The following is a 27,891-nucleotide window of genomic DNA, read 5'->3' as shown; positions in this document are numbered from 1 at the left end:
ATTAGTCCCACTGTGGTAACGAGAGGATTATTCCTCTGTTTTGAATTATAAAAGAAGACTCTGTTTTTATATGACTGCGTGTGCATAATGGAGTGATAGCCTGTTGACCAAGGCCGTGCAGAGGGCCCCTGCACACTGAGGTTTCGTTTCCTTTTTGCTGTACAGTTTTTATGTATCGTTTCCTTATTTTCACTGCACATGTTTCATAGTTATCCACCTGTGTATATATTTCATCTGCTATAATATTAACATTTCATTCTTGTTTATGATTTTACAAGCTTTGTATATTGCTGTTAACGCTGATCAGTGTGTGTATGTTTCAGGATAGAGTAGGCCCGGGCATTTGCATATAATTTTTTCAATAACTAGTGACATGGGATTAGCCTCTCTGCTGACTTTGCTTTTCTTAGTATTTTTAATTCCAGTTCTATTTTGTTGATTTCAGTCTTATTCACTTGCTTTGTTAGTTAGCTTAGATATTAAATTGCTCATATCATTGACGATTATCTCCAAAAGCCATAGCTTAGACTAACTGGCGAGGAATCGGATTATGAATGATGTAATTTGATTTTAGTTTTACTTTTCTGCAATTAGACATCAACTTGCTCATATCATTGACGATTATCTCTGAAAGCCATAGCTTAGACTACCTGGCGAGGAATCGGATTATGAATGATGTGATTTGATTTTAGTTTTACTTTTCTGCAATTAGACATCAACTTGCTCATATCATTGACATTATCTCCGAAAGCCATAGCTTAGACTGCCTAGCGAGGTATTTGGACTATGAATGATGTGAATTGATTTTACTTTTACTAGATTGCAATTTTTGATTTATTTGAGTGCAGTAGCTTAATTCATTTTTCTGTATTTAGACAGCAACAGAGATAGTAGTTTCATGATCAGTAGTTCATTATTTGTTTAATTTGAATAGCAGCACATTTTTGTTCAAGTATTAATTTCATCACTAGTATGTTCTAAGACCCTCTGAAGTGTTAAGTTATGGAAATCATTATAGAGGACATAATTGCCTTAAAATCTATATCCATACTTGCCTTCTAGAGTATTCTTAAAACTCAAGAATAGGATTTCCATTCATATTAGAAGATAAACGAAGATAAAAACCCCCAAAACAAAATAAAAATTGAAAATGACAAAAAGGTAAGAAAGAGGTTGTCTTGCACATATAGTGCGCCACACTTCATCAGTCAACGACTCCCGGATTGATAATTAATGTAGCAATTTAAAACACACTAAATTGACTAAACATTTTGGCGTCGTTGCCGGGGAAGTGTAACTAGGTAGCCAATCTCTTAAAAAAGGGGGGGGGGGAATTGATAACTTCTTGAAGTATGCTCTCCTCTTGCACCTAGTGTGATCTGGAGGATCAGAAAAGAGAGTTGTTAGTTCAATAATTTCTTGATTATGCTCTCTTCTTGCACCTACTGTGACTTGGAAGATTAGAAAGAGAATTATTAGCCCGACTTAAAAATAAAAATAAAAAATAAAAAATGACATGCATAGAGCAAGAGATTTTAGGGGAAGGTTTATAGCTAGGGCCAAAAGTTCGATTTTCACAACTCCAGCTACTTCAAGGCATAGACAAGATACACCTCCATCATCTCCGACTCATACTCCTAGCCTTAGGATTCCTGGAATTCAAAGGGCAGCAACTGAATTAGGAGACTCTCCCACACTATCCATTAAATATAACCTAGGAGAAGAACCTTTCTTCACTTCTACAGGGGAACATATTGTAATCAAAGAAGTAGAATCACCTAAAGAAGAGGAGGGAGAAATTCTTCCTCGTTCGCCATTAATAGAAGAACTAGAGGACTCTGAGAACTCTGAGGAAACTATCATGACAGAGGAAGTAGTGAATGGATTTGGAGGAGGGGGTAGAGGTAGAGGTAGAGGAGGAGGAAACAATGGAGGAGGTAGAGGTAACAATGGGGGAAATAGGGATGGAGACAACTCATTTGGATTCCCTATAGCCGATGAGGAAACCCATACAACAATGAAAAACATTTCACCATCTGTCCTCCCAAACTTTTATGGGTTGCGAAGTGAGGATCTTGAGACATTTCTATTTGAGTTTGAAGTCTTGTGCCGAACCTATGACTATATGGAAGACTCTCAAAAACTCAAATTGTTTCCTTCAACATTGAAAGGAGCTGCTTTGAAATGGTTCATGGGATTAGTCACTCAATCTATTAGGACTTGGAATGATATGAAACAAACATTTTTGGATAGATACTTGGATTACTGTATGCCCACCAATCATAAGGATGAGGTATTCAAGGTGATGCAAAAAGAAGATGAAAACTTGGAGGATTTACTTGAAAGATTTCAATACAACTTAAAGAGAGCAAAAATGAGTAATTTAGACGAGGAAACCTTGAAAGCCCTTCTATTGAAAGCCATTAGAGATGAATGGATAGATATTTTAAACATGATGGGGAAGGGAGATATTTCTCAACTTCCACTCCATGACATAGCAGAACTATGTGTCCATCTCTCAAGGGGAAAATCTAAAAATGGAAAAGGGCCTAGAGATCCTTCTCTTCTTAGAGCAAACAAATCTGCAACTAGATCAGTAAGTAGGGCAGAGATTGGCAATATTCTTGATGAGTTCAAAACCGATATTCTAGGGAGCCTTAGTGAACAACTAGACACCCTTAAAATACAAAACAAACAGAAAGCAGAAGCCGAAGCCTTAGCCATCTTTTGTCCAAAATGTAGAAAGAAACATGCTTTAAGGGAATGTCCCTTGGATGCAAAAGTTGTAGAGACATGTGTGATTTGCTCAGAAAGCCATGAGACCAAGGATTGTCCTTCAATTCCTAGGCTCAAATTTGTCTTTCAGGAAGATCCAAATTCAGTAGAGTCCCTTTGTTTTGTTTCAAGAAGACCATGGCAGGGGCCACAAAATCAAGGATTTAACAATCCTATGAACTTTCAGCTCCCACCAAATTGGAATTCTTGGCAACAACCTTGGCCCCAATCTCAAAATCCATACCAATCATGGGCACAAGGGATGCAAAATCCTTATGGGAGATTTGCTCAATTTTATCAATATCCTCCATCTTTTCAAAATCAACAAAATCCACAAATTCCAAATCAAAACCCACAACTTTCATTACCATTTCCGCAACAACAACCTTCTCAAAAAAATCCAAATTCTCAACTCTTGCTTCCATTTCAACAAAAGACAAATCAACTACCAGCCCAGCCATTGCCAAATCCCAATAACAAAAATCCTCAGAATGCTTACATGGTAGAAGGACAACAATTTCCTACCTATATGATTGTTCCTCTCAATGATGTACAACTCAGGTCTGGTAGAGTTTTAGAAAAACCTTCTATGGATGTTCAAAAGCAAGATACCTCTGAGGAGGATTCTCTTAAAACCAATAAAGGTTCTGAGGAAGCATCTCTTCAAAACCCAAACATTCAAAAAGAGAAAGAAAAAGAGTCAACCCCCACAACTCCTGTAGTTGAGCAACCTACATCTTCATCCACACCTCCTTTCCCTGAAAGATTACAAATTGACAAAGGGGTGGAAAAACAAATCTTATTGCCTGACTATGATTTTCTAGATGAATTAAAGAATGTCTGTATCAAGATTCCCTTGCTACAAGCCATTAGAGAGATTCCTATTCTAGCAAAAACAATAAAGGAGTTGAGTCTCAAAAGACCAGGAAGGAAACCAAGAGATACAAGAAGAATCCACCTGGTAGGAAAAATTGCAGATATCATGATGGGAAAAATTACCATGCAGAAATATGTAGATCCAGGTAGTCCAATTGTCAAGACACATATAAATGGGATAGAAATTCCAAATACTTTGATTGACTTAGGGGCTGCTATCAACATTATGAGTAGACAGACTATGGAACAACTTAAACTTCCTAATCTTCTTTTTACACCCACCTTACTACAACTTGCAAATGGATCAATAATCAAACCAGATGGTGTATTAGAAGATATTTCAGTCTCCTTAGATTCTTGGGAATATCCAGTAGATTTCATGATTTTGACTCCCAAGAGTAATTTAGGAGGGCACCCACTCATCTTAGGAAGACCTTGGCTAGCTACAGTTGATGCTTTCATTAGTTGTATATTTGGAGATATGTACATTTCTGATGGTAGTTCGACAAAGAAATTCAATTTGTATCCTCCTGAAAAAGCAGTTACAAAAGTAGGAGACAATGAATGCGTCGATGATGAGGACAGTATACAACCTGTCTTTACCATTCCTGAAATTAGTGAAGATAGTCAAATTCTGAACACATTAGAAAATTTTGAAACATCTTCAGAATATGACCACATACAATTTCAATTAGATTCTGATATTGAGTACTTATCATCAAGACAAATGTCTCTTTACTCTATGGAAGAGTTTGGTAGTTCTACCATTGAGATTTTTCCAGGTAAGACTTGAATATCAACAAAAATTTGGAAAAATCACAACAGGAAGAGCTGACCAAAATCTTGCAAAAACATTCTACTGCATTTGCATGGGAGTATACTGGTATGAAAGGTATTAACCCTAAGACTTGCATCCATCCTATCTATATCGAGGAAAACAGTAGACCAATCAGACAACCTCAGAGAAGGATGAATCCAAATCTTATGGAGATAGTGAAAGAAGAGCTCCAGAAACTACTCAATGTAAACTTCATTTATCCAATTTCAGACATCCGATGGGTTTCTCCTTTGGTTATAGTACCCAAAAACAATGGTAAATGGAGGGTATGCATTGATTACAGAGAATTGAACAAAGCAACTTTGAAGGATCACTTTCCTTTGCCCTTTATCGATCAAGTATTAGATACATTAGAAGGCAAAAAGTACTTTTCATTTCTGGATGGTTTTAGTGGTTATAATCAAATTCAGGTAGCACCTAAAGATCAGGATAAGACCACATTTACCTGTCCATGGGGAACTTTTTCTTATTGAGTGCTTCCTTTTGGATTATGTAATGCACCCGCAACATTCCAAAGAGCAGTACTAGGAATTTTTTCTGATCTAATCCATGATTGTGTAGAGGTTTATATGGATAATTTTACAGTTTATGGTAATTTGTTTGAAGAGGCAATAGAAAATTTGGAAAAAGTCCTTATAAGATGTAAAGAGACAAACCTTTCATTAAGCCATGAAAAATGATTTATGATGTTTACTGGAGGTATTGTTCTAGGACATCATATTTCAGGGGATGGGATTAAAGTTGATAGATCAAAAGTTGAAGTCATCTCCAAATTGCCTATTCCAAATTGTCAAAAAGATGTTAGAAGTTTTCTAGGATTTACTGGATATTATAGAAGATTTATAGAAAACTTCACTAAAATAGCATCTCCACTCTTCAAACTGCTTACAAAACACTGTGAATTCAAATGGGATCCTGATTGTCAATCAGCATTTGAAACTTTGAAAACAAGAATATCTGAAGTGCCTATCTTGAGAGGACCAAATTGGAAACTTCCTTTCCATATTTCTACATATGCTTCAGATACAACTTTAGGAGCTGTGTTGGGTCAAAAAGATTTAGTTCCTTATGCCATTTACTATACCAGTAAAAATTTAACTCCTAATGAGTTGAAGTATACTGTGACTGAAAAAGAGTTCTTAGCTGTTGTTCATGCAATCAATAAGTTCAGACATTATATAACAGGCTATGAAACTTTTATTCATACTGATCATTCTGCAATTAGATATCTAATGAACAAACCTGTTACTAATGGCAGAGTTACAAGGTGGCTCCTACTTTTACAGGAATTCAATATTACTGTGTTGGATAGACCAGGGAAACAAAATACAGTAGTGGATTTCTTGTCTAGGATTCAGAATACTAAAGAAGATTTTCCTGTAGAGGATAAGTTTCCTGATGAATATTTATTTGCAGTAACTACTAAGACCCCTTGGTATACAAATATAGCTAACTATTTGGTTACAGGGAAACTACCTCCACATTTATTTCCTAGTGAAAGAAGAAAGATTATTCAGGAGAGTTCAAAATATTCATGGATTTCTAACGAATTGTTTAAAACAGGGCCAGATCTTGTGATCAAAAGATGTGTTAGGAAAGATGAAATGCCTAATATCCTCAAAGCAATTTATGATGAACCATGCGGCGGACACTTTGCTGACAAAAGGATAGCCTATAAGATCCTCTCTTTAGGATATTATTGGCCATCCCTCTTCAAAGATGCAAAACAATATGTCAAAATATGTGACAGCTGCCAAAGAGTAGGGAAACCTACCCTTTCAAATGAAATGCCATTGTAGCCACAGGTACTCATCGAACCCTTTGAAAAATGGGCTTTAGATTTCATTGGACCTATTAACCCACCATCTAAACAAAGAAAGTATATATTGGTATGTACTGATTATGTCACTAAATGGGTAGAAGCCAAAGCATTTCTTTCTGCTACTGAGCATTCAGTTGTTAGTTTTCTTTATGAGGACATTTTTACTCACTTTGGTGTTCCAAGAGAAATTGTGACAGATTAGGGAAGTCAATTCACATCCAACCTGGTGGAGAAGATGATGGAAGAATACAAAGTCAAGCACAGAAAATCTACTCCTTACCATCCGCAAGCAAATGGACAAGTGGAGTCTACAAACAAAGTTATTGAAGGCATCATCACCAAGACTGTTCATCTACACAGAAGAGATTGGGCAGAAAGGCTTCCTGAAGCCTTATGGGCCTACAGAACTACATGGAGAAATACAACAATACATTCTCCCTATGAACTTTTTTATGGAAAAGAAGTCCTGCTCCCCATTAAGTTCCATGTCAAAACTTTCAAGATGGCAGTTCAGTTGGGAATGGATCTATCAGAAGCCCAAAAGCATAGAATGGAGCAGTTGAATGAGCTAGATGAGATCAGACAAGAGGCAATCCTAAGAAATGATCTAGTTCAATATCAAAGAGCTAAGTGGCATGACAAATACATCAAGGAGAAAAAGTTTCAAGAAGGAGATTGGGCATTGCTATTTGATTCCAAGTTTAAAGATTTTAAAGGAAAATTTCAGACTCATTGGCCTGGGCCATATGAGATTGACAAAATCTTTAGAAATGGAACGGTAAGAATCAAAACCATTGATGAACATCAAACTCCTCTTATTGTGAATGGCCACAGATTAAAAATTTATCATAAGCCACTCTCAAAAGAGGAATTTGTCAAAATCTTTCAAGATAGTTTTGCAATAAGGCTGGTGAAGAAGAATCCTTCTTCTCCACCAGCCTAGCCATTGTTCTTTTTTGTTTAAAAAAAAAAAAATGTGTATAAGCCTGAAAACCAATCACTGATTGGCAGTCTTATACAGAAAATACAAGGTGAAAATCAGGAACTCTTGACGCCCTATATTTTCCAAAAAAAAAATCTTCTCTCATTGTATTCATAGTTTCATAATATCTCACTTCACTTCATTTCATTTCATTTCATCATTTCATTCCGCCAATAAAATTCCTTTCATGACTGTTTTCATTCACTCAACCATTATTTATCCATCTCCATTCAGTCATATGATCATTGTGTTAGTTTCTGCAGCTAAACCCAGTTTTCGCAGCCAAAAGCTAATTCCGCAGCCATCACTCTATTTTTCAACACTGACAGTCAGATGTTAGTTAAATGATCATGAAAATCAAATGCAGGTATGGCAAAAGAAAGATATTTCAAAGATATAAAGCACTTAGGAGCATATAATAAGCAGCCAATCAAAGGTCAGTGGACGGAAGTGGTAAGTTCCAAGGTATGAGCAAAGTTCGTTTCAAATAGTGTTTTAAAACACATTTTACATAGTTATGAAACCACCAGCTCCATTATATGTAATGATTCGCCTTGATAGCTTCCATAACCGCTCCATAACCTTTCCATAATTCCACCACAAACCTTGCATTAATTTCTAACGGCTTCATGATCCATCTCCGAACTTAACTCGTGTTCAATCGTACTTTGACATTCCATCTGTTAAACCGGGTAATTATGAGGACGTGATCGATTTGGTCACGGCTCTTTCCTACCGCACAAATTCCGCAGCCATTTTGTGAGCATGCTAACGTCTATTCCGCAACCATCTAGTTCAAAACTTTGCCAGGTTCACGCTATTTCCATACTGCCCCATCGAAGTTGCATTTGTATTGTTGGTCTGCTCACATAAGCCCTCGTTCTGTGAACCCATTCTAGCCTTCATTCTGTGAACTCATTCTCGCTACCTATTCTCTGTCCCTCCATTTACGACTACTGGTTTTTCTGCACAGTCCTTCTACATTCCCTGCAAGCACAACCGTCTCACCTCCGTCAGTCTATCATTCATGCAGATGTATTTGAAAGCAGGGGAAGGAATGGGTCCTCTGTTGAGAGCAGAACTGGAAGGGCCCAAATTTATGGAAGGGTATCCACAATTAAAAAGCATGCTAAGGAAGGCACGGTGGCTACAATTCCTTCAGAAATTCAGAGGCTACAACAAGGAAGTTACGAAGACTTTTGCGAGGTCTTTTGATGGCATGGAAGCTGAGGTTGGAGACCTTAAATTCTCAATCACAGAGGCATCCATAGCACCTGCAACCAAACTTCCACAGGAGGGAGAACGTTGGTTCAAAAATAAAAGCTTTGACGAAAGAGCATGGAGGGATATCCTACGAAATCCAAGTATGGATGTAACCATCTTTAACTGTGGAATCCCTGTCTCTGCTTTAGAAGAAAAATGGGCTAGTCTATTATTGATAATCTAGAAATTCATTACCTGTGAGGGACGATTCGGGTCAATGTACATGTACCACACCCGGTTGCTGATGAATTTTCTAGAAAACCAAACTATTAATTTGCCCTACTTCTTGTTAAATAGCCTGAAGAAAATGTCCATCACCGTCCAAAAGAATCTGGGGGACGTAGAACCCCACTTGTATCATCACGGCCTTGTGAAAATTTTGATAGAAAAACAATTGAAGGAAAAGAAGGACACCTGGGAGCAGTTTTTAGTTAGAAATTTCTTTCAAGATCCACAAGAAACCCCTGAAAGCAGCACATCAAGGAGAAGCAGAAGAAAGAAAACAAGTGTTAGAATTCAGGATACTCCTACTAACATAATTAAAGAAACTAGTAAGAAAGAAAAACTGTCTGAAAGTAGGAAGGAAAGAACTGAGGGTAAGAAGCCAAGAAAATCAAAAGGGAAAAGAAATATTGAGGCTTTCTACCAAACCCTAAAACCTTCCTCAAAAGAGGACCACCAAATACTGTCTGAAAGACTAGTTTACCTTCAGGAACAGTCAACTGCAGCAAAGAGAAATGGGAAAGAAAAACAGAGTGTGGAGAAAGAAGACACTAGTTCACAAAATTTAAGAAGGAGCTCCAAACTTAAAGGAAAATTGAGGAAAGTACAAATGAAAAGGCCCCACTTTATTGATTTAGGAGGGGAAACACCGGAACAACCTTCAACAATCCCTCCTAACTGTGGCCCACGCCATACTCCTATTCCTCAGCCAGATTTTGAAAATAGTCCTTCTCAGCCAGAGTTTGAAATCAGTCCTTCTCAACCAGATTTTGGGGACAACCCAAGGAAGACTACACCTGAGATAGATCCAGTCCAGCAAGAAATGTATGATTATATTGAGACCTTGGAGAAAACAGCCACAGACCAAGGCACTTCATCTGCCCAGCCTAATACAGCTCAAGAAGCTCAAATCCAATCACTAAAACAGGAAGTTTTTGAGCTAGAGGTCTTAAATAGACACATCAAAAGAGAAAATGAAACATTGAAAGAACGGGGCAGGTTGGATCAGATTATTCATGACAACACCATGTTTCATCTTGGGTTATGGCAGAAGAAAAATAGAAAATTAAAGAAAAAGAACAGGAGGTTGAGCAGGGCTCTCATCAACCTCAAATTCAGGTGTCTAATGAGGAAGCCGAGGATGACAGTGGTCCCAAGAAAAAAGAAAAGAAGGCTGGATGTATTGGCAGAGGTCTCAGAACACATGAACTGAAAGGAGGATGATCAAAGTTTTGGTTGCATGGGGACATGCAACACCTTCACAGTGGGGGTATGTTGAGCTTTGAAATTACACCTCTCCTACACATTTTCCCAGACTTTTTCCCCTCACCAGTACTCCATAAGCTATCAGAAATCATTGCATATTGATTCTAAAAGAGCATTTAAGTGGTTTTCTAACTATGTTCTTGTGTTTGCTGTTTGACTTAGATTTTGCTCATTAGCTGCAGAATGCAGCCACTTTCCGCAGCTGATTCAACTTTCCGCAACTATTTTTGTTAAACTCCAGGTTGCAGGTGTCATCAGGCAAAACGAGACACGTGGGTAGATCAGGAATGACCTGGACATGGATCAGGTCCTATTGGTTCAGCCAGATTCATCAAGGAAAGTTGTGGTCAACGGTGGTCAAGCGGTGGTCAAACAGAGGAATCCTACAGCAACAGGACTCCGTCTTCAAGCACATGAAGGATTCGTGGCCGTTCCTAGATCCTTGGGGTCATGTCGACAGCTGTAGACTGCCCCACGATGCGAATCCAACAGCCACTTTTGTTAGATTGAATAATCTCGGCAACCATTATGCTAAATCCATGGATGTTGTCTTTTACGTGTTTTCTGTTCACATAGTTTCACAGGAAAACAGTTATGAAGATTTTGTTATAAATAACATGTTTCCAAACACATAGAGTTAGTCTTTGTTAATGTAATTTCGTTGTTAAATTTTACTGTGCTGTGACATTAGTCCCATTGTGGTAACGAGAGGATTATTCCTCTGTTTTGAATTATAAAAGAAGACTCTGTTTTCATATGACTGCGTGCGCATAATTTTGGAGTGATAGCCTGCTGACCAAGGCCGTGCAGAGGGCCCCTGCACGTTGAGGTTTCATTTCCTTTTTGTTGTACAGTTTTTATGTATCGTTTCCTTATTTTCACTGCACATGTTTCATAGTTATCCACCTGTGTATATATTTCATCTGTTATAATATTAACATTTCATTCTTGTTTATGATTTTACAAGCTTTGTATATTGCTGTTAACGCTGATCAGTGTGTGTATGTTTCAGGATAGAGTAGGCCCGGGCATTTGCATATAATTTTCGCAATAACTAGTGACATGGGATTAGCCTCTCTGCTGACTTTGCTTTTCTTAGTTTTTTAATTCCAGTTCTGTTTTGTTGATTTCAGTCTTATTCACTTGCTTTGTTAGTTAGCTTAGATATTAAATTGCTCATATCATTGACAATTATCTCTGAAAGCCATAGCTTAGACTAACTGGCGAGGAATCGGATTATGAATGATGTAATTTGATTTTAGTTTTACTTTTCTGCAATTAGACATCAACTTGCTCATATCATTGACGATTATCTCCAAAAGCCATAGCTTAGACTACCTGGCAAGGAATCGGATTATGAATGATGTGATTTGATTTTAGTTTTACTTTTCTGCAATTAGACATCAACTTGCTCATATCATTGACATTATCTCCGAAAGCCATAACTTAGACCACCTAGCGAGGTATTGGACTATGAATGATGTGAATTGATTTTACTTTTACTAGATTGCAATTTTTGATTTATTTGAGTGCAGTAGCTTAATTCATTTTTCTGTATTTAGACAGCAGCAAAGATAATAGTTTCATGATCAGTAGTTCATTATTTGCTTAATTTGAATAGCAGCACATTTTTGTTCAAGTATTAATTTCATCACTAGTATGTTCTAAGACCCTTTGAACTGTTAAGTTTTGGAAATCATTATAGAGGACATAATTGCCTTTAAATCTATATCCGTACTTGCCTTCTAGAGTATTCTTAAAACTCAAGAATAGGATTTCCATTCATATTAGAAGATAAACGAAGATAAAAACCCCCAAAACAAAATAAAAATTGAAAACGACAAAAAGGTAAGAAAGAGGTTGTCTTGCACATATAGTGCGCCACACTTCATCAGTCTACGACTCCCAGATTGATAATTAATGTAGCAATTTAGAACACACTAAATTGACTAAACAATCACTACAACAAATTATTTACAATAATAAGGCCAAACACTATTTTTTCTCTGACAAGTGATGGAAACACGACATCACTTTCACAGTTTATCATGCAACACAAAATAAGACCAGACATCATTGTTGCTGAACATGTGATGGAAAACACATCACCACTTTTACATTTTAAAATGCAACAAATGATTTACAAAAGTACGACCATGAAACGCTAACATATCTAGAAACCATTTTTCATTTTTCACTTATCCTTGTGGTGGCTTTTCTTGTCGAACCATCGTTTCACCTAGTTCATGCACCGACACTTTGTTTTTAAGGTGCTGCTCTCGATGGAGCTTCCAACATGTGGCTCTTTGATGGCCACTTCTGTCGTAATGACTGCAATATGTCTTCTTCCTCTAGATCTTCTTAACATGTTTCTGTACCTGCTGTTGAGAGGGTCTTTCACGCCTCTTCTTTGTTTGCACTGCTATTCTTTTCCAACACGTAGAAAATGTATGGTTATGTAATCCACAAAAGGTACATGTTTTTTTATGCCATGTTTTATGTTCATCATTAACAACATGATTATAACCGAAATGAACATTCGAATATCGAAAATGGTTATACCTTTCGTTGTCGTCTCTGGTGTAAGTATGGCAATGAGAGCTAGTCTCAGCTCTTTCCTTGCAATGGAAACTTTCATGGGATGATGAGGATGTGTTCCCATCATTCTCTTTCCTCGACAATTTCAATGATGTATCAGAAGAATCTGACACCTTCGAGCATTCTCCTTTGGTGTATCTCGAGCCTGCAAATTGAGGTCTCTGCATAACCTCCAATGGTTGAGTTATGCCTTGGTTATTAACACCAATTTTTTCTTCCTCCTCATGCCTCATCCTTGTAAGGAGCCTCATGTTTGTCCCTGTAATTGGGATCTCCAAATCTCCAACAGAAATCATACTATGTGACGACGAAACTGAAAGTAAATCAACATATTTTACCTCCTCTATCGATTTGGAAAGAATTGATGAGGGATGCTCATCATCTATTGTTGGTGTTTCGCTAACTGTCATGGTGCATTCCCCAACTTCCTTTCTGACATACCCAAGTCTTACCTGATGGGGTAATTCTTATACTTTTATGGGGTTGATAATGCCTTGGCCATTAACGCCCAAGCCTTTTCCTTCATACCCCATTTTCTTCAACAGTTTGGAGCCAATTCCTGTGGTATGATTTTCAAAAACAGCGAAATCATCATCAGGAAACATATTACATGAATTCGGAGAGTTGCCTTTTACCTCACATGTGTCGTAGCAAAATTTGTTTTTCCTCTTTCTCTTCATGCAGACGCATCTTTAATTCATCGTTCTCTGTTTGAAGACTCTGTTTGTTGTGCTTCAGTTCTTCTAGGGCCTCTTCCGTGGCTTGCAACTGAAGCTACAATCGCTCCTTTTCCTTTACCTCTTTCTGTAGAGTTTCATACATTAGCTCTACCCTTTGGGAAATTTTTAGCATGGTTTCGTACATCGCTTTTTCATCCTCTGTTGTTGCACGTTCCATTGTTCATGCTACAATTCACATCCACGCAAAGACCGCTCTGATATCACTTGATCCAGGTTCGGGAGTGACAAAGGACCCTTCCAAGACCTTTTTACTTTCGTGATGTGTTAAATTTCATTTTTAAAAGAACATTAATGAATACATCTGAATGTTGTAAAGAAGAGGACCATGACAATCATCAGCAACATAAACTCAAGATGTTGATAACGGAGTTCGTCCAAGAGGGACTACGTCTCCGGGCCCCAGTGTCAACATGGTGTAGGTCGTTGCATTAAGTGTTGTCAATAGTGATGATTTACATAAGATATGACGTCGATATCATATAAGGAAAATGCCCTCACGCGGGAGTGGCGCTAAGAGATGTTCCGCTACAGGAACTCTCTGTCAAAAGGACTCCTATCAGTATGACATAAAATCATGCATGATGAGCATCCCGCCAACATGGCATAAAAGGGATCTCAATGCAAACATACATGATGACAACATGAGTATCCCATCAACATGACGACAAAGGGATCTCGAAAAAAACATGAGGAATCATGACAAAAAGTACATCACATAGATGATTATGCCTCACATCAAGCAGGAATCATGAAAACGAGTAAGAAACAAGATCCCACATCAAACATCAAACAAGGATATGTGCAGCATAATGCATAGCAAAAGAAGTGCATGAACACACTTCATATACCTCACATCCAGGGGCCATCTGAAGAAGCGGATGTCAAACTGTTGAAGTTGCTCAGACCATCGATCTCACGGCATCAAATCGCATGGAAATGAATGCTCACACATGAATGCGACACCTACACTCCACTTAGAAAAGTGGCCGAAAAGTGAAATGAGCAAATGGGAAATCTGAACACACCATCAGATTTGTGGCGTCGAATAGTGCAAAATCGACTGTCAAATATTTGAATTCTGAGAAAATGAAAATATGGGGCTTAAGGAATCTTTTAGATTCCCCCTAGATTCCTCAAAGATTCCCTCCTCCGTGTCCTCTGCAAATCATATGCTCAGATCAAGAAACTGACTACGCCATTGGGTTCATGTCGCCAAGAGGTGTAATATCGACATAAAGTTTGTCCAATTTGGACACTGCAAAAATTTCACCCTCCTGGAAATTTTGCTCAGTCATGGTTCCACCTGCATAAAAATTAATTAAAAAATGACTCTTCCTCATTTTTTGTGCCCGATCCTGGTTCCTCCATCTCCTGGGCGCACTGTGCAAATGAAGTTTTATATAAATTTTTCAGGGCGGATAAATTAATAATTTGGTTTAGGTGGATTGGTTTATTCTTCGAATAATAAAGAGGAGGTTGGGTGGTCAAACCCCAACCCCTCCATTTAATACGCCATTTGTTTTCTTTTAAGTTAAATGGAATTAACATTTTGGGGTCAGGTCCACATTGGGCAGCCCACCCATACCCTCCGTAACCATTTTTCAACTAGCACATTAAAACTTTGGTTTGTTGGTTTTGTATTGAAGGTACATGGTAGATGGAGGCATGTTGTTTTATGGTTGACACATGGGGCCACTCGGTGGGGGCCGGCCCACGTGGGCCAGGCGGGTTCGATCCCTGCCAATCCTGCCTTATTTTATGGCACACCATATTCGAAGGTGGTTGGGTGTTATGGAGAGACGTGGGGTGGTGGGGGTGGTGGCCCACCACCCCTCCTTTTTTATATATTTTTTTAATTTGTAATACTAATAAGGTAATTTTGAAAATCCTGATTTTTTATCGAAGGAGTCACTTTAACGAGGCGAAAACTTCGCTCAGGATTTGGCCAGAGTTGGCCGGATTCCGTCCGCCGAAAAAAGTCCAAATTTTGTCTCCATTAACCTACCCAGTCAGCAAAAGTCAACCAAAACTTTGACTGCCTCTATCTTCCTCATCCGGACTTGGATTGACGAACCGTTCACACCACCGCGATCATGACGATGAGATATTTAACATGAACCTAGTTTGAACATAATCCAAACACTTTGATTTTTGAGCTTTCATAAGCCCTCTTTGTCCTGTGTGTGTCTCTGGAACCACCTAGATCATTTAGGCAAAAATATTTTGAATATTTGGGCTCTCTGCGGGAAAGTTAACTTATGGTACATATCCATAAGTGTTGCTGGTGAAAATTGAGTCAAGGAGTCCATTTGAGGAACTAAGATCATTTCACTTATAGTTTGAGCAGAGATAGTTATCAAAATGTCTCCATTCTGAGCCATGACTGCTCTTTTCACAGGGTCATACTTGGCTTGACACTGTTAGAGTCGATCTAGTAGCCCTCCACCGGAGATCAAAGCTCTTTGCATTTCATGATTAGGTGTCCCATCAGTGTGATCATGTTGGATTCCGTTAGGCATGCCATAATCCTGGTGGAGGGGGTTTGTGTCTTTATTCCCCTCTTATCTGGCACTGCTGGTTCATGTTTGTTCAAGTAAATAAAGTCCTTAAAGGGTCATTCATCTTGTTTTAAGTTTTAAGGTCTTAGGTCTAGGGTTGAGTCCATTTTTTGTCTTGAGAGGTCATAAAGGACCAACAGGCCAGAGGGATGTTCTTCCTTAAATATTTTTTCAAAGATTCCTATCATTGTACAGCTAAATTTTAACTTCGTTCTCAAAAACTCTGTTTTTGAAAACAAAGGTCATTATCTCATTTTGTAAAAATTCTCAAAATTTAAAATTCTTCAAATATCGAAGTGCAGCCTTGGTCTCCTTTGCCAGAGCATCCTGGAAGCTATCCTTGCAAAAAATTTCAGAAGAAATCATCATTTCAACCAATTTTTCAAAGAAATGAAATTAAAGGTCAGAGCCAATTAAATCAAAAAGTGTCAACATTCAAAACATTACAAAGTGGGTCTTGGGCAAGTAAAAATTAAAAGGAAGCCTATAAAAGCATGTCATTCCTCATTTGCAAACTCATTTGCCTCTCACAAGCTAAGTGTAATCTTGCAAAGGCGATTTTAGGAGTTCTTGAGCAAGTCGAGCAGTTTCAGGGGCGCGCTACGCGTCAGGAGAGGCGCGCTACGCGTCAGGCAGACTTTTCCAGTGTTAATTTACAAGTGCGCTACACGTAGGAGGCACGCTATGCGTTGGGCAGGGCGCGCTACGCGTTGGGGATTCAGCTCAAAAAATTGCCAGCAAGTAATCAAAACGTCTTTTCTCTCAGGCAAAGTGCAGGTAGGCTTCTCCTCTATGCCTAAATTTGGTTTTGCACAATGAAAAGAGAATTAATGTGTTCAAATGCTATGTAAATGATAAATCGAAACCCTCTCTTGTTATGGAAAATTTAAAGTTTCAATGGCACTAGGGTTTTGAATTTCTCTTGTTGTCCAAGGTTGCCCTTTGTAAATTCCTTTTTCCCTCATTTTCATCACTTTTCTCCCTCAAATTTTCCCTTGTAATTTCATCATTCTCCTCTTTAAAATTCCTAAAAGCATATTTAATTCCTAAAACCCTACTTCACTTTAAAATCCCATAATTTGGCAATTTCCCATGTTTGTTTTCCCTAAATTCCTCCTTTGTGTTTATTCTCCCTAATTCCCACATGTTCCCCTATCCCTAACAAGTTCCCTTGTATTTATGTCCCCTTGGTGACAGCATTTGAAAAGTCAAAGAGCAGTTAATTGGGTGCCAAGTCAGCAATATATTTCAGTCATCTTGCCTTCATAACCATGTCAGAAACAGAGTCAGATTATGAGCAGAGCTATGACAGTGATTCATCACCAGAGGTAGAAGTGCCAAGGAAGCATCATAAGGGTGGTAAGGGTGGTCGGCATGTCAGAGAGGAGCCCACTTCATTGGCTCATTTGCAAGCTTGTCCACTTGCAATGTCATGTTTTCGATATCAGTCATGCTTTGGGTATTGTGAGAGGATCTCACAAATTCAGCACCATAGAGAGTTGGTCCGCCTGTTTGTCCTACATTTGCACAATGGCCATGTGAACCTTGCAGGAGTACATCTTATCACCTGAAATGGTTGCTCAAGCCACCGGGATACCAAATGTTGGGGAAGAATGGACCAAGCGCAAGCTGCTAGACAAATTTCATTATCAACCATACATCAAACCCGGATGCATGAGGCACCTTACTACTGTTTTTCCTTTCAGATTCTTAAGGGATGAGTATGCACCCTTGATGAGGCTCATCATGCGTTATTTCACTTGTGAGGGTAGATTTTCATGTTTATATTCGTACCATATCCGTTTGTTGATGCATTTCACCCGGGTACGAATGATGAACATTCCATTTTTCATGTGCCGAAATATAGAGAAGATGGTGCCCGTGGTGCAAAGGAAGACTCCCGCACAGCAGCTCAAAAGTATATATCATTATGCACTGATCGAGATCATAGTGATGCATCAGTTGGCACAGCAGGGTATTGATTGGGAGGATTTCATTTCTCGTGACTTCTTCACGGTGCCACAGCCACCTCCCGAGGTTGTTCATGATGAGGGAGGGCCTTCACAGCAGTTTGATGTTCCTGATCCAGAGCATGTCAGCACTCCTCCAGCATAAGTTACATATCAGAGAGGCCACAGGGTCTTATTTGGATCTGCACGGCGAGTATTATCTCCACATCAGGTGGAAGGGGTCCCGCCTTCTTCATCAGCACAACGAGTGTTATCTCCACATCAGGTGGAAGGGGCCTCATTTTCGACAGCAGCACAGGTACAAGAGAGAGGCAAGCAACCCAAGATTGATGAGGGGCCATCAGGTGTTCCAGGCATAGATGTTGTTGACCTTGATATCGTCTCTCCTAGCCTAGAGTCAAAGGAGATCATCCAACAGCTAAGGGCTGAAAATGACTTGTTGCAGAAAAAGTTGGAGATGGAAAATTGGACAATTACTTATTTAGAGCAGCGCAACAAGCAATTAGAGGATGAACACTCTCTTGATGAGTTGCGGAGGATCCGAGAAGACCGGAACTTGGCTCGCAAGAGACCCGGTGATTTGACACCTAAGGAGCAAAGCTCTATGCTCATTCAGGTGAACACACATTTAGAGAGGTTGATAGCAAAGGCAAACAGGGACAAAGACATGCTCCGCCACATGAAGAACCATTATTGGGCCCGCATGCATGTATGCAAAGCAAAAATGAAGGTACTTAAAGCACGCTTGGCCAAGGCACTAAAACGGAGGAAACGGTCCGATCCGCTTCAAATTTTGGCTGAAGCCACCTTGAGGGAGCATGGTGCTCAATGACACACTTCCAGCTCAAATTTCAGGAAATTTTGAGCAATTTTGGTCAATTTTGACTTTTTTGTGCCAAACACAGGTTTTTGCCCTCAACGCGTAGCGCGCCGCGCGCTACCCTTAAGTTGGGGAGGTCCATTTCAGGAAAACTCAGCATTTTTGGATTTTTCATGGCAAAATACACTTGCTCAGCCACTGCCAAGAAGTTTCATGGAGATTTGAGCCCCCAAAAGGTCAAAAAACAAGCAAAAAATGACCTTCTACCACTTTTTGGACACACAGGAAGCAGTCTTGGGAGATTGCAATTTTGGAGGGGCAAATGACCACCAAATTGAGAAATTCCACTTGGGATGGAGAGTAGACATCCATACCTTTCCAGCAAGCCCACTTGTGCCTCATTTGGATGCCGGGAAGTGCCTAAAAAGTGGTCTGAAAGGCGCGCTACGCGTTGGGAAATGGCGCGCTATGCGTTGGGGAAATTGGCCAGTTTTGCATCTTCAGCACAGGAAAACGCAGCAGTGACTAGTTTTGACTTTTTGGTTGGGTTTTTCATCCTCCTTGATGTATTTGATGTAATTTCATGATTGACATGACACTTTTTACTTATTCTAGAAGATTCATTCATAAAATGGCAAAAAATTAATGAATGAATTGGTTTCCTAACTTATAGAGGCAAGTTGTTTTGATTGCCTAGTTTGTAGTGCTCAGTTTAGAATTGGTTGAAACAGCTCCTAGGATGATGAGCTCGACCCCTAGAGGCAAGGAAGTGTGTTAACTTGCCTATATTATGTACTTTCTTAGTCATTTTCATGGTTGGACTCTTGAGGGATAAGCTTAGACTGTTTTACTCTTTGTATCTCTGCAATTTTGGCAAAGGAAAGACCAGGGTTTTGCAGCACTATTTGGGATTCCTGTGGTGTTTTGTGTTGATGGTGTGCTTCTCTCATGTACTTGTAAGTTTGTTTATGTGTATCATTTATTCTCCTACTCCTCTTTTCTGCACATTAAGTAAATGAAGTGTTAAGGTAGAATTCATGGTTTCTATGCTCTGCCTTTAAGTTTGCTTAATATCTATGTTTTCATCTGTCTAAAGAGAACTCTCGAAGGTTTCTTGCTCTCTTTAGCTCCTCACCGGTCATTCCTATCCATTCACTTAATTCAAAGGCATCAATACAATCTCCTACCTTGCCCCAAAAAGACCTCTGCAAAAACTGTGTCTCATCCCCGCACCCAAAATTGTTGTGCTAAGTTTTCCAACAAAACTCTAAAAATTTAAAATCAAACTTTCCTCATCAGTTTACTAGCCTAAAATCAGTGTTCTTTATTGGTCATCTCCGCCCTTTGAAAACCTTTTGCTGAGATAGACCCGGAAAGAGCCCTCTCCTGTCCCCGTAGGGCTAGCTACGAGGCTTAGTGGTTTGATGTTGCCTTGGATTTTGTCTTTTTCAGCCTGAGGCCAAATTCAAGCGCTAACATATTTGAATATTGCTGAATTGTTTGGCTGAGGAGGAAGCCAAAACAGTGGTGGAAGATTTTCATAAAGGTGACTGTGGGGGTCATTTGTTTTGGAAGACTACAGCAAATAACATCCTAAGAGCAGGTTTTTATTGGCCTTCATTGTTTTCAGATGTGTATAAAGCTGTTAAGAGTTGTCATGAGTGCCAAATTTTTCAAGGGAAACAGAAATTGTAGCCATTGCCTCTCAAACCAATTGAAGTCAGCGCACCATTTCAGCAGTGGAGCTTGGATTTTATCGGTGAAATTCATCCGGCATCGTCAGGACAACATAGATGGATATTGACAGCTACAGACTACTTCACAAAATGGATTGAAGCCATTCCCACCCGGCAGGCCACAGATGCGGTAATTATTTCTTTCCTTGAAAATAATATACTGTCACGTTTTGGCTGTCTAAGTAAGTTAATTACAGATAATGCAGCAGCATTTAAATCAAAGAGAATGGTTGATTTTTGCTATAAATACAACATCAGCTTGGGGCATTCTACCGCCTACCATCCGCAAGGAAATGGGTTGGCGGAATCTTCAAATAAATCCTTGGTAAATATCATTAAAAAGTTGCTGGAAATCAATAAGAAGAGCTGGCATAAAAAGTTAGTGAATGCACTGTGGGCTGATAGGGTAAGTCATAAAAAGTCAATTGGCATGTCTCCTTTTGAGCTGGTGTACGGGACAGATGCAGTGTTTCCTACTTCGCTTGCTATTCCGATGGTCAAATTGCTTCAAGAAATTGATAGTGAGGAAGATCCCATGCAGAGGCGGATTAATCAAATGATTCATTTACAGTAGACACGGGAGGAGGTTCTTCACAATACTCTCAAGTTGCAAGAGCGCATAAAGAAGATTTATGACAGGAAAGCAAAATCAGATGACTTTCAAATAGATGATGTGGTTTTGAAGTGGGATGCTCGGAATGAAGACAAAGGGAAGCACGGCAAATTTGATAATTTATGGAAGGGTCCCTATAAGATCGCAGCATATCGTGGCCAAAATGATTTTCTTCTCAAGGAAATGAACGGAGATGATTATCCCGGAGGGTCGATCAATGGTCGACTGTTGAAGAGGTACCATGTCTGAGCATTTTTTGTTCTTGTCATCATCATTGTATATACCATTTTACTTCTGTTTTATCGCATGTGTGTGCTGATCTTTCATCCTCAGTCTGGGGCCCGCGGTGAAGGCTATAATTCTGAAGATGGAGATTGGTTGGTTTGAGGTTTGTCAAGGTGTTTTTATCAGTCCATTTTCTGTCCTCAATTGAGTTAGTATGGGTCAAAGTTGTGTCTAATTTTCAGTCAAATCTGCAGTTATTAAAGCTGTCAGAGTTTGTGTCAAATAAGTAAATAATGACTCCATCGCCCAATGGTTGAAAGCACTGGTCTGCTCTCCCAGAGGTTTGCGGTTCTTGGCACCTCCACGGAGCTACCATCCCCATTGGAGCCAATGTTAGAGTCGGTCTAGTAGCCCTCCACTGGAGATCAAAGCTCTTTGCATTTCATGATTAGGTGTCCCATCAGTGTGATCATGTTGCATTCCGTTAGGCATGCCATAATCCTAGTGGATGGGGTTTGTGTCTTTATTACCCTCTTGTCTCGCACTGCTGGTTTAGGTTTGTTCAAGTAAATAAAGTCCTTAAAGGGTCATTCATCTTGTTTTAAGTTTTAAGGTCTTAGGTCTAGGGTTGAGTCCATTTTTTGTCTTGAGAGGTCATAAAGGACCAACAGGCCAGAGGGATGTTCTTCCTTAAATATTTTTTCAAAGATTCCTATCATTGTACAACTAAATTTTCACATTGTTCTCAAAAACTCTATTTTTGAAAACAAAGGTCATTATCTCATTTTGTAAAAATTCTCAAAATTTAAAATTCTTCAAATATCGAAGTGCAGCCTTGGTCTCCTTTGCCAGAGCATCCTAGAAGCTATCCCTGCAAAAATTTTCAGAAGAAATCATCATTTCAACCAATTTTTCAAAGAAATGAAATTAAAGGTCAGATCCAATTAAATCAAAAAGTGTCAACATTCAAAACATTACAAAGTGGGTCTTGGGCAAATAAAAATTAAAAGGAAGCCTATAAAAGCATGTCATTCCTCATTTGTAAACTCATTTGCCTCTCACAAGCTAAGTGTAATCTTGCAAAGGCGATTTTAGGAGTTCTTGAGCAAGTCGAGCAGTTTCAGGGGCGCGCTACGCGTCAGGCAGACTTTTCCAGTGTTAATTTACAAGTGCGCTACGCGTAGTAGGCGCGTTACGCGTTGGGCAGGGCGCGCTACGCGTTGGGGATTCAGCTCAAAAAATTGCCAGCAAGTCATCAAAACGTCTTTTCTCTCAGGCAAAGTGCAGGTAGGCTTCTCCTCTATGCCTAAATTTGGTTTTTCACAATGAAAAGAGAATTAATGTGTTCAAATGCTATGTAAATGATAAATCGAAACCCTCTCTTGTTATGGAAAATTTAAAGTTTCAATGGCACTAGGGTTTTGAATTTCTCTTGCTGTCCAAGGTTGCCCTTTGTAAATTCCTTTTTCCCTCATTTTCATCACTTTTCTCCCTCAAATTTTCCCTTGTAATTTCATCATTCTCCTCTTTAAAATTCCTAAAAGCATATTTAATTCCTAAAACCCTACTTCACTTTAAAATCCCATAATTTGGCAATTTCCCATGTTTGTTTTCCCTAAATTCCTCCTTTGTGTTTATTCTCCCTAATTCCCACATGTTCCCCTATCCCTAACAAGTTCCCTTGTATTTATTTCCCCTTGGTGACAGCATTTGAAAAGTCAAAGAGCAGTTAATTGGGTGCCAAGTCAGCAATATATTTCAGTCATCTTGCCTTCATAACCATGTCAGAAACAGAGTCAGATTATGAGCAGAGCTATGACAGTGATTCATCACCAGAGGTAGAAGTGCCAAGGAGGCATCATAAGGGTGGTAAGGGTGGTCGGCATGTCAGAGAGGAGCCCACTTCATTGGCTCATTTGCAAGCTTGTCCACTTGCAATGTCATGTTTTCGATATCAGTCATGCTTTGGGTATTGTGAGAGGATCTCACAAATTCAGCACCATAGAGAGTTGGTCCACCTGTTTGTCCTACATTTGCACAATGGCCATGTGAACCTTGCAGGAGTAGATTTCACCTTATCACCTGAAATGGTTACTCAAGCCACCGGGATACCAAATGTTGGGGAAGAATGGACCAAGCGCAAGCTGCTAGACAAATTTCATTATCAACCATACATCAAACGTGGATGCATGAGGCACCTTACTGCTGTTTTTCCTTTCAGATTCTTAAGGGATGAGTATGCACCCTTGATGAGGCTCATCATGCGTTATTTCACTTGTGAGGGCAGATTTTCACGTTTATATTCGTACCATATCCGTTTGTTGATGTATTTCACCCGGGTACGAATGATGAACATTCCATTTTTCATGTGCCGAAATATAGAGAAGATGGTGCCCGTGGTGCAAAGGAAGACTCCTGCACAGCAGCTCAAAAGTATATATCATTATCACTGATCGAGATCATAATGATGCATCAGTTGGCACAGCAGGGTATTGATTGGGAGGATTTCATTTCTCGTGACTTCTTCACGGTGCCACAGCCACCTCCCGAGATTGTCCATGATGAGGGAGGGCCTTCACAGCAGTTTGATGTTCCTGAGCCAGAGCATGTCAGCACTCCTCCAGCATAAGTTACATATCAGAGAGGCCACAGGGTCTTATTTGCATCTGCACGGCGAGTATTATCTCCACATCAGGTGGAAGGGGTCCCGCCTTCTTCATCAGCACAGCGAGTGTTATCTCCACATCAAGTGGAAGGGGCCTCGTTTTCGACAGCAGCACAGGTACAAGAGAGAGGCAAGTAGCCCAAGATTGATGAGGGGCCATCAGGTGTTCCAAGCATAGATGTTGTTGACCTTGATATCGTCTCTCCTAGCCTAGAGTCAAAGGAGATCATCCAGCAGCTAAGGGCTGAAAATGACTTGTTGCAGCAAAAGTTGGAGATGGAAAATTGGACAATTACTTATTTAGAGCAGCGCAACAAGCAATTAGAGGATGAACACTCTCTTGATGAGTTGCGGAGGATCCGAGAAGACCGGAACTTGCTCGCAAGAGACCCAGTGATTTGACACCTAAGGAGCAAAGCTCTATGCTCATTCAGGTGAACACACATTTAGAGAGGTTGATAGCAAAGGCAAACAGGGACAAAGACATGCTCCGCCACATGAAGAACCATTATTGGGCCCCAATAATGATTCTTCATGTGGCGGAGCATGTCTTTGTCCCTGTTTGCCTTTGATATCAACCTCTCTAAATGTGTGTTCACCTGAATGAGCATAGAGCTTTGCTCCTTAGGTGTCAAATCACCGGGTCTCTTGCGAGCCAAGTTCTAGTCTTCTCGGATCCTCCGCAACTCATCAAGAGAGTGTTCATCCTCTAATTGCTTGTTGCGCTACTCTAAATAAGTAATTGTCCAATTTGCCATCTCCAACTTTTGCTGCAACAAGTCATTTTCAGCCCTTAGCTGCTGGATGATCTCCTTTGACTCTAGGCTAGGAGAGACGATATCAAGGTCAACAACATCTATGCCTGGAACACCTGATGGCCCCTCATCAATCTTGGGTTGCTTGCCTCTCTCTTGTACCTGTGCTGTTGTCGAAAACGAGGCCCCTTACACCTGATGTGGAGATAACACTCGCTGTGCTGATGAAGAAGGAAGGACCCCTTCCACCTGATGTGGAGATAATACTCGCCGTGCAGATGAAAATAAGACCCTGTGGCCTCTTTGATATGTAACTTATGCTGGAGGAGTGCTGACATGCTCTGGCTCAGGAACATCAAACTGCTGTGAAGGCCCTCCCTCATCATGGACAACCTCGGGAGGTGGCTGTGGCACCGTGAAGAAGTCACGAGAAATGAAATCCTCCCAATCAATACCCTGTTGTGCCAACTGATGCATCACTATGATCTCGATCAGTGCATAATGATATATAATTTTGAGCTGCTGTGCGGGAGTCTTCCTTTGCACCACGGGCACCATCTTCTCTATATTTCGGCACATGAAAAATGGAATGTTCATCATTCATACCCGAGTGAAATGCATCAACAAACGGATATGGTACGAATATAAACGTGAAAATCTGCCCTCACAAGTGAAATAACGCATGATGAGCCTCATCAAGGGTGCATACTCATCCCTTAAGAATCTGAAAGGAAAAATAGCAGTAAGGTGCCTCATGCATCCGGGTTTGATGTATGGTTGATAATGAAATTTGTCTAGCAGCTTGCGCTTGGTCCATTCTTCCCCAACATTTGGTATCCCGGTGGCTTGAGCAACCATTTCAGGTGATAAGGTGAAATCTACTCCTGCAAGGTTCACATGGCCATTGTGCAAATGTAGGACAAACAGGCGGACCAACTCTCTATGGTGCTGAATTTGTGGGATCCTCTCACAATACCCAAAGCATGACTGATATCGAAAACATGACATTGCAAGTGGACAAGCTTGCAAATGAGCCAATGAAGTGGGCTCCTCTCTGACATGCCGACCACCCTTACCACCCTTATGATGCCTCCTTGGCACTTCTACCTCTGGTGATGAATCACTATCATAGCTCTGCTCATAATCTGACTCTATTTCTGACATGGTTATGAAGGCAAGATGACTGAAATATATTGCTGACTTGGCACCCAATTAACTGCTCTTTGACTTTTCAAATGTTGTCACCAAGGGGACATAAATACAAGGGAACTTGTTAGGGATAAGGGAACATGTGGGAATTAGGGAGAATAAACACAAAGGAGGAATTTAGGGAAAACAAACATGGGAAATTGCCAAATTATGGGATTTTAAAGTGAAGTAGGGTTTTAGGAATTAAATATGCTTTTAGGAATTTTAAAGAGGAGAATGATGAAATTACAAAGGAAAATTTGAGGGAGAAAAGTGATGAAAATGAGGGAAAAATGAATTTACAAAGGGCAACCTTGGACAGCAAGAGAAATTCAAAACCCTAGTGCCATTGAAACTTTAAATTTTCCATAAAAAGAGAGGGTTTCGATTTATCATTTACATAGCATTTGAACACATTAATTCTCTTTTCATTGTGCAAAACCAAATTTAGGCATAGAGGAGAAGCCTACCTGCACTTTGCCTGAGAGAAAAGACGTTTTGATGACTTGCTGGCAATTTTTTGAGCTGAATCCCCAACGCGTAGCACGCCCTGCCTAACGCGTAGTGCGCCTCCTACGCGTAGCACACTTGTAAATTAACACTGGAAAAGTCTGCCTGACGCGTAGCGCGCCCCTGAAACTGCTCAACTTGCTCAAGAACTCCTAAAATCGCCTTTGCAAGATTACACTTAGCTTGTGAGAGGCAAATGAGTTTGCAAATGAGGAATGACATGCTTTTATAGGCTTCATTTTAATTTTTACTTGCCCAAGACCCACTTTGTAATGTTTTGAATGTTGACACTTTTTGATTTAATTGGCTCTGACCTTTAATTTCATTTCTTTGAAAACTTGGTTGAAATGATGATTTCTTCTGAAAAAATTTGCAGGGATAGCTTCCAGGATGCTCTGGCAAAGGAGACCAAGGCTGCACTTTGATATTTGAAGAATTTGAAATTTTGAGAATTTTTACAAAATGAGATAATGACCTTTGTTTTCAAAAACAGAGTTTTTGAGAACAAAGTGAAAATTTAGCTGTACAATGATAGGAATCTTTGAAAAAATATTTAAGGAAGAACATCCCTCTGGCCTGCTGGTCCTTTATGACCTCTCAAGACAAAAATGGACTCAACCCTAGACCTAAGACCTTAAAACTTAAAACAAGATGAATGACCCTTTAAGGACTTTATTTACTTGAACAAACCTGAACCAGCAGTGCCAGACAAGAGGGGAATAAAGACACAAACCCCCTCCACCAGGATTATGGCATGCCTAATGGAATGCAACATGATCACACTGATGGGACACCTAATCATGAAATGCAAAGAGCTTTGATCTCCGGTGGAGGGCTACTAGACCGACTCTAACAGACACCAGGAAATAAGGTCAGTGAATTCATGTGTCTTTGGGAAACTGTAAAAAGGTAACATGGACTCCCAAAACCTAATCGGATTTTGGTAGTCCAGATAATTACGTTTTATCCATAAGTGTAGTTCATAGAAATCAAACTCACACTTGGCCTATGCAACTTTGAATAGTGAATCAATAATCGTAATATGGTCAAGGTCAAGCTAGTTCAGGGTTAAGAACAAAATTTTTCTTAGACTGTTGATGTTGGATGTGGAATAAGAATGTGTAACTTCAGTTGGAATTCTGTCTGAAATCTCTTTCTCACGAAAACTTCTTTCCAACTGGATACCTATTGGATCATAAAAATCAGGATGAATTTCTGTTATGGATTGATGATCTCGTAATAGGAAAGATGACAAGCCAGGTTGCGAATATGATTCTTTAGTTTTAATGGCCTGTAACCTACTGTGGGTTGAAGTTGAGCTTTTAGCAATTTCTTGTAAAAGGAAAGTTTCCATATATGAATCACTAAATAAATCAATGAAGAATAGATGGAAATTTCTGGAAAGAGATTTATCAATTGGCGCGAATTGCCGGCAAGTTTCGAAAGGTACTTTCCTTCGTTGATAGTGT

Source organism: Pinus tabuliformis, chromosome J (assembly GCF_031772625.1).
Source record: "Pinus tabuliformis cultivar Carrire ecotype Pingquan chromosome J, CPIR1, whole genome shotgun sequence".
Taxonomy (NCBI): domain Eukaryota; kingdom Viridiplantae; phylum Streptophyta; class Pinopsida; order Pinales; family Pinaceae; genus Pinus; species Pinus tabuliformis.
This window is presented reverse-complemented; position numbering follows the sequence as displayed.